The 7,860-nt window shown below is 34.1% G+C and overlaps 1 pseudogene; it reads left to right on the top strand.

Moving 5' to 3' along the window:
* Nucleotides 1-292: 292 nt before the first annotated feature.
* On the top strand, nt 293-5,210 carry LOC137709492 (tricyclene synthase EBOS, chloroplastic-like; annotated as a pseudogene).
* The last annotated feature ends 2,650 nt before the right edge of the window (nt 5,211-7,860 follow it).

The raw sequence follows: 7,860 nt of genomic DNA, 5'->3' as shown, positions 1-7,860 counted from the left end.
CTGGAAATATAGGCAAAACATATAATTGGCTCGAACTTTACCAATCTACCTCGCTTGAAAAATATCTAATATATGTCAATATCCATCCCTTCCTATATATGTGGCTCTACCGCCATCTATTGGTACCAAATTCACAACCATTAATTGTTCTAGTAGCTTCAGCTTGCTGCAATACCAAATTAAGCATGCAAATGTTGCTCCAACATTGCTTCTTGTTGCCACATTGCTCCTTGTTGCCACATTGCTCCTTGCTCCATAATAATGTGGCTCTTCGAATCCCTTGCGCCTTCAGATTTGGGCATGCCAAATGCTCAATGACCACAAACAATACGACCCAAAGCACCCAAATATCGCATCATGATCACCTCACAAGTCGACAGTCTACCAATTACAAGCCAAGCATGTGGAGTTACGATTTTGTTCAGTCCTTGAAGACCGATCATAATCCCCTACAGGTGATTGATCGATTCGAGAGTACAATTTTTAATTAGGACAGCATTTTTTTCTCTCTTATGTGTCCATTTGCACTTTCTGTTTACTATTTAAAAGATCTAAAAAAGTTCATGCCTTTGGAAGGTGTCTTACTTCATAAACCTCATGAAGTTAAATTTTCTTTTATGTTGAATGAGTCTAAAATAATTGAATTGAGGCATTTTGCCAATACATATTGAATTGCACATGCATGTAGTTAAAGGATATAGCATCAACCTAACTAATCACAGACCGCTAGATCGATTCTGAAAATGTAGTACGTATGACAAAAGTTATATCAAGCCGTATTACTTACACTTAATTACTTTTGTAGGATAAAGCATACAAGGATGGGTGGAAGTTTCTTGAGTAGAAAGTGAAGCATATGATTGATTACGATGATGATGATATCAACATGCTGACTATGCTTGAGTTCATTGATGACATCCAACGGTTAGGTTTGGGATATCATTTTAAGGAGGACATAACAAGAGCCCCTTATAAAATATTGAACAACATTGATGGCCAACGAACATATCAAAGTCTCCATTTCACTGCTCTCAGCTTTAGGCTCCTTAGACAATATGGGTTTGAGATCTCCCAAGGTATATAATACGTCAACTTTTTGTTAGTTACTGTTACTGAGGATAGATAACTTACACATAATTCATGTAAATTATGGAGTAGGGTTTAATCCTGGAGAGTATTTAATTTGTGTACTAAAACGTAACTTAAATAAATGGGGTTTTTGAACTTTAATCCTTGAATAAGATTAAAATTCAATAAAGACCTGGTGTTAGATTGGATAATGATTTTAGTCCTCTAATGTGTATTTAATTCAAATTTATATTATATTTTTTATTTTAATATTTAATAGATATCTTATTTAATGTCATTACATTAAAATTGAAATTATTTATTATTATACACATTTTAATTCATTATATTTATTTTACTTCCTCTAGTTAGTGTACCTAAACGTTTGTATCATAATATATTTTACTAAATTAGTGTACTGAAATGTCCATACCTGAATATGTTGTAGTGAATTAGTAGCACATAAGAAAATATGCAAAAACATAAGTGTATCGAAAAATTCTGTACCTAAGTATATGATACTAAACTAGTGTACCGAAATGTCGGTACCTAAATATATTATAATAAACTAGTTTACCGAAATGTTCATACCTAAACATATTATGCTAACCTATTGTACCAAAATGTTCGTGCCTAAATATATTGTAATATATTAGTGGCACATAAGAAAATATGCAAAAACATGTGTACCGAATTTTTACGAAAATATTTTCTTATATAAGATACTTACCATAATGAGAATTAAAATTTATAATATTTTCATAAAATTTAATTTATGAACAGTATAAAATTATAAATAAAAAAGAGAGACATTTAATATGTTGACATTAAATAGGTTCTAGGGACTGAAATTAATTTTTAATCTTGTATAAGACATTTTTTAAATTTCATTTTATTTAAGGATTAAATTCTAGTTTTCTATAAATATAAACAAAAAACACCTAAAGTACTTTTTATTGTTACCACTTAATACTACGATCTAGTAGTATTCCTCTCCACTTGTAATTCGAAAATTGAGGGTTTGCAATCAATTTATTCTCTCACCCCTTTAGTGTCAATATATTGCTATATAAAACATTACATCTTATCGTTTACAGTTGATACCACATATTTTCATTCGGTATAATTCCATCAAAACTATATTTAGTAGGATTCTAGCTAGTATATACATATGCGAGAATTAAGGAACAAGGCATCTACAAATACTTTTGGAGATGTAGGCTTCTCTTGGTTATTAGTACTATACCTTGTATGAATCCACTTATGCTATGTTTGAACGAGTGACTTTTAGGTTACAATGCTTTAAAATGAACTTGAAGATAATACTAGCAATGAGCTGCTCAAGCAGTTGAAGGGTGATTCTGAAACACACAAAATTACGAATGCCCTACAAATTAAGACATTAAACATAGAACTTTCAAATGTACTTCTAGGCATTTTCAAATTAGGAAATTAAAGTTTCTCCCTTTTATTTACTAGATATGTATATAATAATTTGTATATATGAAACTCAGATGTATTTAGTAGATTCACGGATGGTAATGGAAGTTTCAAGGCATGGCTTTGCGAGGATGTAAAGGGAATGCTTAGTCTATACGAAGCTTCATATTTTTCTTTTGAAGGAGAGAGCCTCTTGGATGAGGGCCTTGCATTCTCAACCATTTATCTCAAGAACCTCAGTGGAGCCAATGTTACAAAAGGACTAGCAGAACAAGTGAGTCATGCACTGGAACTTCCACTGCACCATAGAATGCAAAGATTAGAAGCTAGATGGTACATTGAGGCATACAGTAAAAGGCCAGATGCAAATCACGTACTACTTGAAATTGCGAAGCGAGATTTTAACAAGGTGCAATCTACACTCCAAAGGGATCTTAAAGAAGTATCAAGGTAACTATTTTTTTCCCTTTTATACATGTAATATTTGGGAAGAGAGAATCAAACACAGGATAAGGAGTACAAGGTATAAGTTATACCCATCAACGTATTACATGTAATATTTGGAAAGAGAGAATCAAACACAGGACAAGGAGTACAAGGTACCCTCTTTATTTTTATACATCAGATGAAATTAATTGGACAAAAACAACAAACACAATTAAAATAAGTGTGTAGGAGGACAAAAATGGTGTGTTTATAATTTTTATTATTATATACATACAAGCGTAAGCATTAATATGAACTTAATCAGTTTGTGGTAACTAAGAAATGGAAAAAATGTAGTCATTTAGTACTACGTCTAGTGATATTCCCTTTCAGTTGTGAATGACAAATTCAATACTAATTTAATCTCCCACCTTTTAGTGTAAATATATCATTGCATCAAAAATAAATGGACAGAAATGCATTTATCATTCAACTTCATACCTACCCTTGCCTCATCCTTTCCATCAATTTTATACAACAAATTTTTACTACTACTTGTACTATATCAATTCTGATTCTCATTCAACTATTTTGATATCAGACTTCTACTAATGACATAGTAACTTTGCTTCATTAATTTTGCAATTAGGTGGTGGGTGGATATGGGGTTAGCAAAAAAGTTGAGCTTCATCAGAGACAGATTGATGGAGTGCTTTTTTTGGTCGGTTGGAATCGTCTTTGAACCTCAACACAGTCATGTCAGGAAAGAGTTGACCAAAGTGGCTGCTCTAGTAACCACCATTGATGATGTCTATGATGTTTGTGGTACTTTGGATGAACTAGAGCTTTTTACTTCTGCTGTTGAAAGGTGAGAAATTAAAAAGACATAGTCAATATACAATCACTCTTCAATATTCATTTAATTAAGAGTTACTTATGGCATTCCATTACGTACTTATGCTACTCAGATGGGATATCAAAGCTGTAGAAAATCTCCCAGATTACATGAAGCTTTGTTTTCTAGCTCTTTATAACACAGTGAATGAGATGGTTTACGACACTCTAAAGGAGCAAGGAGAAAACGCCCTCCCTTATGTCACAAAAAACTGTACGTACACTACATTCTTATTATCATATATCAATAATGTTTCTTAGGCATATAAAATTAACCACCGTTTTGACGTACAACATAACCATTGTACTAGAGCATGTGTGCAATGTAGTCAATTTTTTGTTTCTACATTAATAATACCATTTTATTCTCCAATTAATTATAACTTCACTTTACACTATTAATTAACTGCAATCTTATGATTCTATATATCACAGTGGGCTGATTTGTGCAAAGCATTTCTTAAGGAGACAACGTGGCTCTATAACAAGCACATACCCACATCTGAAGAATATATCGACACTGCATGGATATGAGCCTCAGGAGTGGTGGTGTTAGTTCATACATATTTTCTCCTCACCCCAAAGATCACAAAGCAAGCACTTGAATGCTTAGAAAATCACCACAATCTCTTGCGTTGGCCATCTCTTATTTTCCGGCTTTGCAATGATTTGAGTACTTTCGAAGTATGCATTTAATTCAAAGTCCTTTTAATGACTATTTTAATTTTTTGTTTTCAAACAAAAGATTGAAAAATTGTACTTTGGTTACTCTTTAGAGCTTTTAGGTTTTTAAATAATAAAAAATTGAAAATTAAAATCAAACCAAATTTTGAAAGGGAAATAAATATCAAAAGACCCCTTAATGTTCTTTTAATTTTTACCTTAATGCATTATGCATGCACAAATTTATCTTCACTTGAATATTCTGTATGTATATCAATTTGTTGTCACATTGCAGGCAGAAGTGCAGAGAGGAGAAACTGCGAACTCAATCTCATGCATGACGCGTGGCGGTATGAATGTTTCTGAGGAATTTGCTCGCGAATATTAAGTAATTTGGTTCAAAACAGTTGGAAGAAGCTGAACAAAGATGGAGCTTCTGGTTCTCCATTTACAGAGCAATTTTTACAAGCAGCAAGAAACCTTGCTCGGATTTCCCAATGCGTATACCAATATGGTGATGGGCATGGAGCTCCAGACACAAGAGCAAAGAATCGAATCCTATCAGTTATTATCGATCCCATTAAAGGACCATAACACGCACATATATATGTTGGATGGTTGTTAGCCACTAACATGGTGGCATTTAATTAGTTTCTTGTTCGATTTTTCAGTATGTACCTAGACTAAAAAGCTTGTATTTAATATAAAAGTCATGTGATATTTGATATTTAATCTCTCAAAGCTCCAAATATTTTTTGGTGTTAAAAACTTAAAAGCCATTAGCTGGTTTTACTAATATGCACAAAAACTGTGATTGGATGATACTGCATATCAATACAAAATTGACAAAAAATTGACGAATCATTGCCAAGTGTCATAGATTAATATTGATTACCCAAATCATACGGCGCCTAAGGAGACGTTTAGTTTGAGTAATGGATATTTCAAACAGAAAGTTTATTTGAAATTTTTTTCGAAGAGGAATGGTTTTGGTTATAGACAAAGTCAATAACAAGTGAAAACGATAATTAAAAATATCAACAAGCATGCACTAAGACGAATGATTCTGGTTATAGACAAAGTAAAGGAAGGTAAAGTACCATTGTCTATTTAGGAGTTCTAATCTTTTTGTGGCAAGTCTAGGATCATTTTTAGGCGTTGGAAGATAAAGCTAAAGCTAAGTTAACAAATTGGAAGGGAAAACTTTTAATTCATTCAATCAGTTTTTTAAAATATGCCGTTACTATTTAGCAGAATATTCCCGTTTTTTAATAAAAAATTTAATAGCAAGTTTATCCTATTTGTGAAATGACATAAAGACCTAAACAAAAAAGAATAAAAGAAAAAATATTTTTTATTCAGAAGCCCCAAATTTTGAATGCAGCACCGACCAAGAGGAGAAGAAACACACCACCGACGATTATCTGGCGAATATCTTCCTCTTGAAGTCACAACAAAAGTATGTTTTGACTTTGTGTTGGATTCATAGCATTGTGATGGAGCATTCAATAAGACTATTTATATTTAGTACAAAATTACAAATAAAGATAGATAGCTAACTCATTCACTTCTCTTCATAAGATTACAATCTCTCTTTATCAGGGAAAGGGGGCGGCTGAGGGAAGAGAATTTCAGCACGGCGGCATTGGTGAATCAAGGAATTGAGTGCTGGAGCCGTGGAGGTGGACAATGGCAGAGTCAAAAAATCTTCTCAGAGGGGCCTTTAAGACATATAAAAGAAATTAGACCAAATATAGCAAATGAATTAATTGGAGAAAATTCTAAAGTTTTTTTTTTTTTTTTTTTTTTTTTTTTTTTTTTTTTTGGCATGGAAAATTTATGAAACAATAGCGATGGAGCTTCAAAATTTTTACAAAAAGTATTGATGATTATATCATACGGACATAATTTTTTTTTTTTTTTTGAGCTTTAAAAAAAAAAAGAAGCAAGATTCAAACAATAATGTAATGTCATAATTAAAAACTTGAATAAATTAGGTTGTCATCCCTCATTTCTCCTTTTCATTAATTGAAACATTATTCATTTTTCATTTTTTATCAAGGTCCCTTGACTTTTCTTGATGTCATTATTTGAATATTAAATCATTTATGTCACATCCCGGCTCGGGGCGGACCACTTCCCGGGCCCGACTCTACCACCGTAACACGATATTGTCCGCTTTGGACTTACCATTCCCTCACGGTTTTGTTTTTGGAAACTCACGAGCAACTTCCCAGTGGGTCACCCATCATGGGATTGCTCTAGCCCCCTTCTCGCTTAACTTCGAAGTTCCTACGGAACCCGAAGCCAGTGGGCTCCCAAAAGGCCTCGTGCTAAGTAGAGATGGGAATATAGATTTAAGGATCACTCCCCTGGATGATGTGGGATGTTACAATCCACCCCCCTTAGGGGCCCGATGTCCTTGTCGGCACACACGCGACCAAGGTTACGCTCTGATACCAATTGTCACATCCCGGGCCCGACTCCACCACCGTAGCACGATATTGTCCGCTTTTGGCTTACCATTCCCTCACAGTTTTGTTTTTAGGAACTCACGAGCAACTTCCCAGTGGGTCACCCATCATGGGATTGCTCTAGCCCCCTTCTCACTTAACTTCGGAGTTCTTATGGAACTCGAAGCCAGTGAGCTCCCAAAAGGCCTCGTGCTAAGTAGATATGGGAATATACATTTAAGGATCACTCCTCTGGGCGATGTGGGATGTTACAATCCACCCCCCTTAGGGGCCCGACGTCCTCGTTGGCACACACGTGACCAAGGTTAGGCTCTGATACCATATTGTCACATCCCGGCTCGGGGCGGACCACTTCCCGGGCCCGACTCCACCACCGTAGCACGATATTGTCCGCTTTGGGCTTACCATTCCCTCACGGTTTTGTTTTTGGAAACTCACGAGCAACTTCCCAGTGGGTCACCCATCATGGGATTGCTCTAGCCCCCTTCTCGCTTAACTTCAGAATTCCTACGGAACCCGAAGCCAGTGAGCTCCCAAAAGGCCTCGTGCTAAGTAGAGATGAGAATATACATTTAAGGATCACACCTCTGGGCGATGTGGGATGTTACAATTTACAAGTGTGTCAATTTAAAATTGAAAAATTATTAATCATTTTCAAATATAATATTTTTAGTATTTTTTTTTCATATATTTCTATTTATAATTTGTATCTTTTTTTTTTTTTTAATTTATACCAATATTCTTTTAGTTCTAGCTTGTACCCATAATTTTGAATTTGAATATGTACCCATATTTTCAATTTAATTTGTACCCATAGTTTTGAATTTTAATATGTACCCTTATTTTAAATATAATTTGTACCAATATTATTTATGAACGTACCCATGCTAATTAT

This window comes from Pyrus communis, chromosome 11, assembly GCF_963583255.1.
Source record: "Pyrus communis chromosome 11, drPyrComm1.1, whole genome shotgun sequence".
Classification (NCBI taxonomy): Eukaryota; Viridiplantae; Streptophyta; class Magnoliopsida; order Rosales; family Rosaceae; genus Pyrus; species Pyrus communis.
The sequence above is the reverse complement of the archived record's forward strand: the minus strand, read 5'-3'. Positions and strand labels throughout refer to the sequence as shown.